Source organism: Triturus cristatus, chromosome 4_2 (genome assembly GCF_964204655.1).
Source record: "Triturus cristatus chromosome 4_2, aTriCri1.1, whole genome shotgun sequence".
In the NCBI taxonomy this organism is placed as follows: domain Eukaryota; kingdom Metazoa; phylum Chordata; class Amphibia; order Caudata; family Salamandridae; genus Triturus; species Triturus cristatus.
In genome coordinates this window covers 119,769,049-119,781,817 of record NC_140586.1, presented here as the reverse complement: position 1 = coordinate 119,781,817, position 12,769 = coordinate 119,769,049, and the positions used below count along the sequence as shown (strand labels likewise).

The following is a 12,769-nucleotide window of genomic DNA, read 5'->3' as shown; positions in this document are numbered from 1 at the left end:
ATGAACATTGCCTGATGGTGATTGTTGATGAATACTTCCGTTTTCCATTGATAGAAGACCTTTCATCTATCACTCAAGACAGAGTCATCAAGAGATTAGACAGCATCTTCGCAACATGGGGTGTTCCTGTAAATTTAAAATCTGACAACGGCCCAACTTTCAACAGTCGAGAATTCAGAGACTTTCTCATTCATCTTAATGTGAAGCATCAGAAGAGAACACCTCTTTGGCCACAGGCCAATGGCCTTGTTGAACGTTTTATGAGTACTCTTAAGAAAGATGTTCAGCGTGTTGTAGTGGAAAAGCTAAACCTTAAAACTGTCTTGAGTTCTACCCTTCGAGCTTACTGTTCAACCCCTCACTCAACCACAGGTGAAAGCCGTGCAGCCTTGATGTTCGGGAGAGCCTTGATCACCTAGTTACATCAATGGACCAACAGTAGATCATTGTTAGAAATTGTCAATGGTTTGCACCGATTTCCAAGTAGGGGCCCATTGTCCTAGTCAGGGTAAAGGGGATATACTTCTAAAATAACCCCTGCTCACCCCCTTGGTAGCTTTGCACGAGCAGACAGGCATATCTCAGAGTCAGTGTTTGAAGCATTTGTGAACACATACAGTAATACAGCAAAAACACTACAAATGGACACCACACTAGTTCAGAAAAATAAGTAATCTTTATCTAAACCAAACAAGACCAAAGCGACAAAAATCCACAATATAATACTAAAAATATGACTTTCAAATGGTAGAAATAGTTCACTCCAAAGGCAACACTTTTCACAAAAAGTACCTTGGATGCGTCGCGGACACAAACAAAAAGGGTCACAGGGAAGGTGATGCGCCGGTTCCTTACAATCAGGGAAGTTGCACCAGCTGAGGGGATGCGTCGGTTCCTTACTGCTGCGCAGGGAAGGTGCTGCGTTGGTTCCTCACCGGAGAGGAGGTGATGCGTCAGGTTTCTTACTGTGTGGGAAGGTGATGCGTCTCCCAACAATGCAACAAACCTGGCGCCTCGATGCGATGCGACGAACTGGAACGATGTGTGGGTTCTAGCAGCCGCACAGCAGGGCTTGCGTCGGAATGGGTGCAGTGACATCGGACTTCAGACATGCGGTGTGTGGTGATTTCTCGAGCCAAGGGCAGGCGCTGCGTCGGTTTCTTCAGTGATGCGTAGGAAACAAGTACGGATGTGTCGCGCTTCTTGTCGTTGCATTGCTTTTCCAGCTCCCAACAGCTAGAATAACCTCCAGAGGCTGAGAACAGCTAAAGGCTGGCAGTACTAGACTGCACACAAACACTGTAGTGGCAGGTCTGAGTTACCTTTGAAAGGCTGCTTCTGTGAGTGGCTCAATCAGTGCTGCAAACCCCATAGTAGCATTTGATTTACAGGCCCTGGGCACAAATAGTGCCATGTACTATGGACTGAGTAGTAAATCAAATATGCCAATCATGGAATCACCAATCCATAACAACAATTTACGGGGAGAGCAAATGCACTTTAGCACTGATCAGCAGTGGTAAGGTGCCCAGAGTCATAAAACCAACAAAAACAGGGTCCAAAACAGGAGGCCAAAAAGCAAAAAGACTGGGGATCAACCTGCTGGAAAAGCCAGGTCTAACAATCATATACTGAAGAAGACACCCATATAAAAGACTTAGATTGTAAATGGAAAATGAAGGTCTATGCAGACAAGTGCCAACATGCAATAGGCGTTACTTTCACTAGAGGAGATCCAGTGCTTGTCCGCCAGTCTAGAATACGAAAATCTGATGCTCCCTTCGATGCTGAGCCCATTCATGTTCCGACCAGCAAAGGACACCTGGTGACTATCCCCCATCCTGAGAAGGCCATTACGTGAGATTCCTATCATTTCTGACATATGGCTCATCGCTCATGAGGCATTGATGTCCATGGAGACACTGGGCCTGAAAGGACAATCGAAACCCCATGACTGCTGTTCCTGCATAACCAACGCAGATCACAGATACTTCTATTGTCTGTCTCCAGTTTCTGACGACACAATCAAGATATGTGATCAAAGCGCTACAAAGTCTCGTTGAAGAGCTATGCTTTTATATATATTTGTAAAAATAATTTTATTTTTATTTAACAGAGGTGGAGTTGTAGTGTTGTGAGTTAATAATGATGGAACCCTTTTGGCTCATGATGGACTCCAGAGAACTGTGACGTAGGTGTTAGAGCGTAGTGAAGTGAATGCAGGTTTAGAATAATGAGTTTGCGGTTACCCGCAAACGAATAAAGATGTGTAATACAAAAATCAGTGTGTGGCATAGTCATTAATGTGTACCCAGGATGTGGAGGACGCTACAATGGGAGGGACAAAATATAGACTATACAAAAAATCGACACTAAAATATCGAGGGACAGAATATCGACTCCCTATCTACAAACAGGTAAGTACTAAAATATCGATTCCAAAATATAGACTGTCAAAATATAGTTAGCCAAAATATCGAATTTTTTAAATGTATTAAAAATAATATAAAATTAATTAAATATTAAAAACAATTAAATAAAACATATATAATATAATATAAAATAGCTTAAAATGTAAACATAATATAAGTAATTTAAAAAAATTCGACATTTTGTAGGATACTGAGAGCGTAAAAATTACTATTCCCACTCCAGTGAGTGCAACAGTAGGGAAAGCGTTGGATAGCGTAGGGGTAAAAATTACTATTCCCACTCCAGTGAGTGCAACAGTAGGGAAAGCGTTGGATAGCGTAGGGGTAAAAATTACTATTCCCACTCCAGAGAGTGCAACAGTAGGGAAAGCGTTGGATAGCGTAGGGGTAAAAATTACTATTCCCACTCCAGTGAGTGCACCAGTAGGGAAAACGTTGGATAGCGTAGGGGTAAAAATTACTATTCCAACTCCAAACGGTGCAACAGTAGGGAAAGCGTTGGATAGCGTAGAGGTAAAAAGGACTATTCCCACTCCAGAGAGTGCAAAAGTAGGGAAAGTAATGATTTAAATTAAATATAAAATGACATTAATTATCAATACTGATAAAAAGTTAATTAAAAATAATTACCAATTAATAACAATTAATTACCATTTAAAAATATTAATTATCAATTGATAAAAATGTAATACCAATTAATAATAATTAATTACCAATTACAAATTAATTATCAATTATCAATACACATAAATAAAAAAATAATTATTTACTTTATTACAATTAATTTACTTCCCACCCAATTCCCCTACAAACCCACAACCCGCTCCTATTAATAACAAATACAATTAACATAATTATCAATTAATCAAATATAAATTAATTACCAATTAATAAAAATAAATTACCAATTAATAATTAATTATCAATTAATTAATTATCAAAACATATAAATATAATTAACATTTAATTAACCATAATTAAATTACTTCCCACCCTATTCCCCTACAAACCCACAACCCGCTCCTATTAATAACAAATACAATTAACATAATTATCAATTAATCAATTAATATAAATGAATTACCAATTAATAAAAATAAATTACCAATTAATAATTAATTATCAATTAATTAATTATCAAAACATATAAATATAATTAACATTTAATTAACCATAATTAAATTACTTCCCACCCTATTCCCCTATAAACCCACAACCCGCTACGGAATTAAATTACGCAATAATTACATTACATAACATTCATTTGTTTAAATAAATTAAACATACATTACAACAATAATACATCATTTTAACACATATACTACCATACATAACACAATTTTTTTTTCGATATTATGGTAATCTATATTTTAAAATTCGATATTATGGTATTCGATATTTTTAAGGTCTATATTTTGGTAATCTATATTTTTAAGGTCTATATTTTGGAAAATCGATATTTTGTACCCCAATTTCGATATTCTGACCTATCTATATGTTGTAGAGTCGATATTCTGTCCACTCTATATTTTAACTTCGATATTCTGGTCAGTAGATATTTTGGAATCGATATTTTGGGTGTTTACCGCTACAATACCTACTGTCTTACTGATGTATATACCTGCTGTACATTCCTATTGTATAACTTGCTTCCGTGTATAATTTTGCATTCTAGAGCTAATGTAACCATATTTGGTAACATTTGGCAGCCCTCGCATCAGGCATTAGACTAATGCATTTCAGTGTGGTGGTCCGCATCACCGTACTGAAATGCAGAGTCACGCATTATAGCGCCTTCTCAGCTGTCTAGCTGGAGTGCTGCTAATGCACCATTACTGAAAGCCTGGAGAGCTGCTCTATAACAATGTAACTTTACAGGATTCTTCATCCAAAATTCTGAAACCGACTCAGGAGTCCATGCGCCCAGTGGCTACTACCTAGACAGTCAGTGAGGGCAGGGCTTTAAGTGGGCCGGGTCTGTATGGGTTCAAGCACCAGCATTTTTTTCAGGGGGCCTCGAAACGGGTCTCTATCGGGCTCTATTTTCGGGCCTCGCAGAGGTAGTCCGTTTTTTTTTTCTTGGACTGCAGTGAGAGCATGCAAGTCATGACGTCTTGCCAGGTGAGCCGCGTTGTGGGAGGACTCTGTGGCATGTTTTGACGGGGTGGTGGCTTCGTTAAAACTCACCCTTGTGAAGCCACGTTGCCTTCTAGGAGCAGTGCTCCTAGTACACTCAGCCTCACGTGAAGCCACCCTATACAGGAGGTGTCTGCCTGGGCATTTCCCAGGATGACGACACCGGTCTTGGGGTACTGGGGAGGGTGTATGGAGTTATCCATACATAGCCTTGCTGTAATAAGGAGGGAAGAGAGCGAGCCTGAGCGGGAAATTCCAAATCTGATGACACTCTGAGGAGTCCTAGAGCTGACGGCTTGTCAGAGCAGGGGGTCCTGCAACACTAGTTATCTTTATTTAGACCACGCCCCTACTTGGATAGGCCACACACCGTTAAGAGATTTGCCCCGCACCTTTTAGAGCACCCCCAGTTTTTTCCCCCACTCTGAGCCCTGAGTGAGGGTAAGATCAATCATCAGGACAAGTTTTGTGTAGGCGAGGCTTCCTGCCGCCAGAGGCGGAGCTAAGTGAGCTGCAGTTCAATAAAGTTCATTTTGGCTGCTGGAGACGCAGCTCGGCAATCTTTCAAAAAAAGAAATTATTTTCCTGCGACCGGCCAGCTGAGAGTGAACCAGGAACTACAGCAGCCACTGGTCAGAGTGGTTCCTCACCCAGTAGCCTGCCTGATCACACCATAGTCCCGTCTGTGCTGCTGAGCTGCCCTGAATCATGCCCGGAGTTGCTGCGGAAGAATCGAGTTGTACCCCTTAGCCATGAGGTGGCCTGCTGTACTGAATTGCTGCGATCGCCTGCCTCGCAAAGAGTAGGTTACTGGTTGAATTATGTATTCTCTGCTTTTCTAATAGTATGAGGACGGATCCTCCTCCCCTGACACCTTTATAACCCTCCCAACTCCCGCCCCTTCCCCACTCTTCTAATCCCTCCCCACCTTGTCCTTCCGCTTTATCCCGCGAAGTGCCCCAGGGGAAGACTGGTCTGCGACCTTCACTTCCCCCGGGGTCGGCATCGCGTAATAACTACACTCCTCCCTGTTTCTTTGAAGCATAAAAGGCCATTTTATTAGGACAAGGTTGCCTCATTTAAACTTTATAACAGTACATAATTGCAAGGATATAACTTTTAATCCCATACCGACTCATTCTCTCTTCACCACTCTCAAAACCATCTCACCCATTTGACTCTCCCCCTTTCACTGAGTGACCTCTTTCATCTCCCCATTCTCACCTTCACTTGCCCTTCAAGCATCCTCTGTTGAATTTCCTTTGTTGCTCATTGCCTCCCGCGCCCCGCTATCAGTCACCTGTGTGCCCCCCCGAGGGGTGGATCCACCTGTGACTCACCACCCCTCCAAAGTACCGCTAACCAGGGAACCCCCGTAGGGCGGTTACCTGCCCCACCCCCCCCAATACCTGTGCACCTTTCACCTTCCTTCAGCCAACCTTACGGCCCCATATGGACGTCCTTCCACCACTTACTGTGTCCCGCGATCCAATCATAGCTTGGGCCCTTCCGCGACCGCGAAAGGTACACACCATGTTTTTATTTCTTATTTTAAACAAACCACTTGTTCTTCCGTCAATCCCCCTGTGCAAGAAACCTTCCTGTCTCTAGTCTGGCAAAAGACCCCCACCATGATCTTATCCCATTACCTGCGGGCCTTTCCTTTTGCTGCATGCTTGGTAGCTCCCCCATTCCAATCTCTGCAAGGCACACTCCCTTCAGATTACCCAATTGTCTGCACATTCCTCCTTATTACCACCCAATCCCTTTGCCTGTGGGTGGCGTAGTGTGAACCCTAATAGACCCACTAGGTTGTTCTCTTCCAAGCATACCAAAAACATGTCTGGGCAGTCCTTTCCGTTCTGGCCACAATGCCACTCATTGCATTTCCCTTTATTCCACCATGTCACTTTCTGGTGGCCGCTTCTCCAGCCCGGCTACGTCCGTACACCGTACACCAGCTGGTCCACATACTTGGCTGCCCGATGCACGAGAAAATGTCCACCTATCCGGATAACCATCCTGGTTCCCGGTATGCCCCTGTATCCTGTTGTGTAAAAGAAAAACAATTAGGCCTGGAATAGATTACTCCCCCTTTTCCCTAACCCCTTTGCGCCCTTTGTTCTAACTCCAATACTAAAAACACCCCATTAATACCTATATCTTCCCCAAACCAACTGCTTGGGCCCCCTACTTCCCTTCCTTCAAATTCCGCCCCACCCATGGTCCATCCTGAAATGTTGCAGACGCATCCCCACTGCAAAGGAAATGCATAATTCAAATGGCTGGCTCCACTTTACTTTCCGCCTTGCGTAAGACCTTTGGTAGCCGAGAGGCTGTCAATCTACCTCGACTCATGTAACAAAACTCCCCCGCTAGAGGCCATCCCCTTCTTGACACAAACCTGTCGTTCTCGAAGCAGTCTCTCTTCTTTCCTCCCCACTCTCTATCACCCCGTTCCACTTTCCGTGGCTGCCTGATTCAAATTAAATGGCTCGACAAAACCTGTAATAGTCCGTGCCCCAAGCACACCTCCCCATAAATACGTATGCCTCAAACGACCCGTCACCGCCTCTGTCAAACCCCCCCCAAATGTACCAGACTTTCTCAAACTCCTCCCATATTGCCAGTTCCTCCCACTGTCGTGCGCGCCATCTTGCCAACGTCCTGTTTCAAATTTCGCACCCCAGACATCAAGTTCCCCCACCCTGGAAAAAACTGAGATAATGCCATACCTCCCTGAGTCAACCAAATGTGTGATGGCCAACTCCCCTTACCTCATCAGCCATCCCAGCACATTCCAAACCCCACAATTCTGTTGCGTCTGAACTCTTGCACCTGCCAACCACCTCCCTCACCCCAAAAACCTATGACGCCCTTGCAATCAGCCAAAACCTTTACAACCCCCAAATCTCCATTCCTCAGCGAAATCCTCGTCCTAGGTACGGCGCGCCTGCCCCTGCCCGAGCGTCGGCAAATTGTTCTCCTTATTCACCCCGTTCTGCCTACAATGTGTGTCAAATCCCCCCAGACCACTCTATACTACTTTCGGCTCAAATCTCCCTTTGCCCCCAACCTGTCTAGAAGAAACTTGGCTGTCCTCCTCCTTCCTCTCTCACCACTGTGTCCCCCCACATGCAAATAACCCCCAACGTCAGACTGCCCTGTGCCCAGCCGTTTCTTCTGGCTCCAAGGTCACCCGAACCTGCATGAATTCTCCGAAGTATTGTCCTGCCCCTTCACACTCCCGTAAGGTCTCTTTCTTTCTAACCAAATTACCTCCCCGCTACCTAGGCACCCCCGGGGCCTGCTATTTCCTGTGTGTCCTATTACTGCTGCGTAGCCACGCCTGAGCCTAGCCTCCACGCAGCATGTGTCCAGCTAGGCCTGGACACCACATTGGCAACTAGGCGGGTCTCACCCAAGCCTCTGAAATGCCTCACCTGCCTCGACTGTCTCCGGTGCCGGAAATCCCGGCAGGCAGCCGCCGTGAAGAGTCGCCGTGGGGTGAGTGTGGTCCTCCCTGCTGGACCAGCGTGTGCCGCTTCAGCAGGAGCCCACCACGCACTTCGCAGTCGTGCATCGGCGTAGGTTGCCCCGGTGTGTGCCTCATCGGCGGGTACCCACCCTGCACTGCGCGGCTGCCTGGTGTCCTGTCCTGACAACCAGATCGAGCGGGGCCCGTGTGGAGCAGCAATCAGTGGCACCTGGAGCAGCGACTCGCAGGTGAGGCCGGACCAGCCTTGCGCGTGTCTGATCTGGCCAGGCACACCGCTCCCACCTCTGCGTGGTCGAGCCAGCGCCTCGGCATTGACAAGGCCCAGCTGCGCGCCGCGCTCCCACGGTCACGTGCTCGAGCCTCCGGCCGGCCGGCGAAGTTGTCGCCCATCGCGGGTGCAGGAGTGAGAAGAGTAGCGCCCACAACGTTGCAGCGCTCCTACCCGCACATCCCCAGCATTTGGCAGCGCTCCTACACGCACATCCACAGCATCTGGCCTCACAGACTGGCAGTGAAAAAAAAAGAATAACTAATAAAGAGACACGCAGCAGACCAAAACTCACACCATCATGAGGTTGCCTGTGACCGCCCCGCCACACACCTCAGGCAGTGGTTGTCAGGCCTTCAGGGGTCACCAGCACAGCGCCCACAGCATACAAGCCACCATTGGTGTAGTGGAGGTCACTACTTGCCGGAGCACTTGCGTCGCCTGCCTGCTCTTCACTTCCGTATATAAGAAAATGGTCCCAGCACAATAATGCTTGAAAAGCAAAATCAGATACAAAATCAAAAAATTAGTAATAAACGATTGGATAATGCTAAAGTGTTATTTAATCACACGAAGCAATTGATCATTTTTTTTAATTAAACCAACAATTTATAATCAATAAAAAAAAAAAAGAACGCTGGGGTGCCCAACTGGGTGAAAGGAGGGTGAGGAAGGTGATTTGAGTGAGGTAATAGGGCAAGTGACATAAGACATTAAACAATATCACAATCGAATTGTTAGGCATGTTGCTCAATGCCACATAATCACAGAGGAATGCTTCATTCAGTATACAGTCATTTGTAGAGCCATATACAATAGAACAAACACAGTGCACATTGCACTATTGATGGTACTGGCATATATGGCATATCGACGTTTCGACCCCTTAACCCATGTAGGTTAGTTCAGGTCCTTACTGACGGGGTCTTCCTCAGGACAAGGGTGTGGGTGTAACGAGGGGGGCACCTAAAGATAAGATAAGGATTAAGTCAGGTCCAAGAACGAAAATTAAATGGACAAGTACATAGGGATAAGTCACTATATTTACCGTATTAGGGATGGAAGCCTATTAGGTACAAACTTTGCGTCAAAGACACTAGGGCTCCAAGGCTCCAGGATGGGTGGGAGTGACAAACACCTGAAATAATAAGGTGTCAGTAAATGGGTGGTCCGAGGGAAAAACTTATTTGATAGTTGGATTGAAAGTTTTAATCAGAATATAATCCACTTACTTAAAAGAAGTCCAATTCTCCAAAATTTCACAAGGCAGTAATCAATGCTGTCTGGATAACCGTGGTAAAACCATCAGTAAGATAGGTGAAGTGAATCACAATTTTGCCTCTAAATGTTAAAAGAAGGGGGGGGAAGGAAATTTTAGAAAGACGGAGGACGCTGAATGCACAGGTCAGAAAGCAAATATCTAAAGCCAATACATTAATTAAAAATGAAATGCATGTTGCATATGGCAGGGCCTAATAGAGAGAAGGCCGACCTAATTACAGGAGATATTAATCAAAAAGGGGGGGGGGAGAAAGAAATTGTACATTATTACGCGATCCACAGAGCTACTTAGAAGTGAAAATTAGTCCAAATATAGGCTGCTTACGCGCATTGTGTACCAACTAAAGGTTTGCTAGTCTAGAAAGATAAAGCGCTTATCCAAGGGGACTGAAAAAAACTTTTTTATGGTGAGATGTCACAATAAAACACGGAGATGGGAAGCTTAACCAAGTGGCGTGGTGCAGACATCGCCGTGATAGAGGAGCAGTGAAACGCGGCTCCCGCCCAAGTAATCCCAAAATAGTATACATAGCGCGACAAAAGTACCCGTGTACATATATAAGAGCCCAGCAAAGTGGTCAAGATTGCATCCACCGAAACGAACGGGGAACAATGAGGGCGGGATTCCCTGGGATGACTCTTACCGTCAATAAATCAGGCTGATCTCCTCAGAGTGAGAGGGCGAGCGGACGCTATACGCCGCTTGACGTCCCGCGTGTGGCAGCAGCTAAATGCCTGCCGTGTCGAGAAGTGTATTGAAAGAAAGACCCCGAGGTAGGGAGAGGACTAAATCCCATACGGTATTTAAAAGGGAAGAAATTCACATTTAACTGATAAATGCTTAATATTATTGTAACGAATTAGACAGATATGCAAATCAAAGAAAATCTGTGTGGATCGGAGAAAAATACACAATCAAAGATAAAAAACAATAATAAAAAACACACATGGTTTCCAAAGTTAAAATGGCACAGTCAAAGGAGTGTGATATTCGAAGAATCATACCAAGTAAGGGAATACATGATTCATACAATGGCATCTGCATAAAAATAGGATCAAAGTGAAATACGTTCAGGCATAACAGACTTCAATAGTGCAAATTAGTTATGGAGTTGAATATCATGTTGCACCACATAAGTAAGTACAGAATACCTAACAATAATCCTAATAATAACGTGGTTTCCAAAGTCCGTATGGCCCAATCAATGAATATGATATTCAAAAAATCATATCGCGTAGAGGAATACATGGTTCCAATGGTGGCACAGTAAATTACATTGTAGACAGAAAAATACCCTCAACATTACAATAGTGTCATGAATATCATGGTATCTCACATATATCACATATGTAAACTGGGACACCTGCTGGAGTCCGGGTTATCAAACATAATGGTGTGTATTTCAATATGGTGCGATATCTGATTGTTGTGTATGTAGATACAGTGAAACCCCAGAAAGATGCATTTTAAAGAAGACCTAGTTAGGTGCTAAGACAGGCCAATTGTGCATTGCTGGGGTCTTGTTCATTCAGGCCGCTGTTTATAGTGTCCAAACGGATCATCCATTTAGATTCTCTTATGGTGAGGATTGAAGTTATGTTGCCCCCTCTTGGGCCTAACTCTGTTTTTTCAATTGCCAACTATTGCATTTGATCAGGGCTATGCCCCCTCTGACTGTAGTGTTCAACTAGGGGTGCTCCCACAACAGAGCATCTGATCCTACTTTGGTGTTGTAATATCCTCGCTTTGATTTTCTGTTGTGTCTGGCCAACATACAGGAAACCACATGGACAGATTATCCCGTAGATCACGTTGGTGGAATTACAGTTGGTAAAGGAATGTAAAGCGATTGTGATATTTTTGTAGATGAAGCATTTAGTTTGTATCGTAGTAAGGCATGCGTTACAAGATCCACACTTGTAGTGTCCCTTCACAGGTGGTAAGTTCCAGAGTGATTGGATAGTTGGTTCTACCGGGTTCTCCAGAAACGAGTGTACCACGTGATCCTTGATACTCATGGCCTTCTTGAAAGAATGCATGGGTAAATTGGGTTGGTCAATCTCGGCTGACACTAGGTTCCAATGCTTGTTTATTATTTTTTTCACAGCATTACTCCGGGTGGAAAAAGTTGTGACACAGATCATTCTTTTAGAAACAGAGTCATCCTTGTCTTTTGTCGTTAAAAGGGTTTCTCTTGGATTGTACCAAGCCCTCTTTTGGGCTCTTTTAACCAATCGTTTGGGATAGGCTCTTGAAATCAGTCGGCTACTGAGGTCCTCGGACTCTGCCAGGTAGTGTACCTGCTTCGTGCAGTTTCTGCGAATTCGTAAAAATTGTCCTACCGGACGGTTGTCTCTCAGGTCGCGTGGGTGATAACTGCTGTACCTTAGGAGAGAGTTACGTTCAGTGGGTTTTCTGTAGAGAGTAGTGAATAGTTTGTTCTCTTCACTACAGATTTTTAAATCAAGAAAAGCTATCTCATTGGCATCTGACTGAATAGTGAACTGTATATCCTGATCACATAGGTTCAGCCACTCGTGAAAATGATTAAGTTCAACTGTGTCACCATTACAGATAAGTAATATTCACTTCCAGCAGCGGCAGCTTCATCCATGGCCCGCATAGCCCAGCGCCCAGCAGTTCGCTCTGTCACCCATGCCCGAGAGTATCGGCGAGGACACTAGTTGCAGAAGATGAATGCGCAAAAGGCAGACGGAGGGGGTGGTACCCCTGCGGCGCAACCACTGTCCCCTCAGCATGTGGCCCAACCTGCTCAGCCTCGACCAGGTCAGGCCATGGCTGCCCCCCTACCACCGTTCAGTGAGCTCTCAGATCCCGCCATAGCCTCAGCACGCTGGAAGTCCTGGATCGGCCACCTAGACCACTATTTCGTGGGTGTGCGAGAGACTGACGGAAGGGTGAAAAGGTCACTCCTCATGTGCTATGGAGGGGGTGAGATATATGACTTCTTTGAGACATTGCCCAACACAGGGGCGGACGACTACTACAACGGGGTGGTAGCGGCCCTAAACAGGCATTTCGACCCCCAAATATACCCAGATTTTGAGCGATTCAATCTCCGTCAAGCAAGGCAAGGGTAGACCGAGACCATAGATGTTTTCTACGCTTGTCTAAGGAAATTAGCGAGTTCC

The 12,769-nt window shown here is 44.9% G+C and overlaps 1 long non-coding RNA gene across 1 annotated transcript; it reads right to left on the bottom strand.

Annotated features, from left to right (window-relative positions):
- Positions 1-8,881: 8,881 nt before the first annotated feature.
- On the bottom strand, positions 8,882-10,349 carry LOC146833128 (uncharacterized). The gene is made up of 4 exons (XR_014960201.1): positions 10,261-10,349; positions 9,568-9,676; positions 9,384-9,473; positions 8,882-9,301 (listed from the first exon to the last, which is right to left on the bottom strand). It is a non-coding gene; the product is annotated as an uncharacterized LOC146833128 (long non-coding RNA).
- Between the last annotated feature and the right edge of the window lie 2,420 nt (positions 10,350-12,769).